Source organism: Eimeria mitis, genomic scaffold, assembly GCF_000499745.2.
Source record: "Eimeria mitis Houghton genomic scaffold, Emh_scaff960, whole genome shotgun sequence".
In the NCBI taxonomy this organism is placed as follows: Eukaryota; Apicomplexa; class Conoidasida; order Eucoccidiorida; family Eimeriidae; genus Eimeria; species Eimeria mitis.
Window position 1 is genome coordinate 11,228 of NW_013577088.1, and position 225 is coordinate 11,452.

Genomic DNA, 225 nt, shown 5'->3' on the forward strand with positions numbered 1-225 from the left:
ACCCTAACCAACTGCTATATATATAGGCACTCATATGAAGCTGAAAGCGCGGAAAATAGGGAGTTGCTTATGCTGTTTATGTTGCTGCTGCTTCTGTTGCTGCGGATTGCTGCTGCTGCTGTTGCTGCTGCTGCTGTTGCTGCTGCTGCTGTTGTTGCTGCTGCTGCTGCACAGCTGCCTACCCTTTTTAATATAGACCTCCTGGTACTTGTGAATTTCAGAAGG

General features: G+C 48.0%; 1 protein-coding gene across 1 annotated transcript in view; it reads left to right on the forward strand.

Annotated features, from left to right (window-relative positions):
* The window catches only part of EMH_0026160 (uncharacterized protein), a gene marked incomplete at both ends in the record, with an annotated part of 7,777 nt that overhangs the window by 5,146 nt on the left and 2,406 nt on the right, over positions 1-225 (forward strand).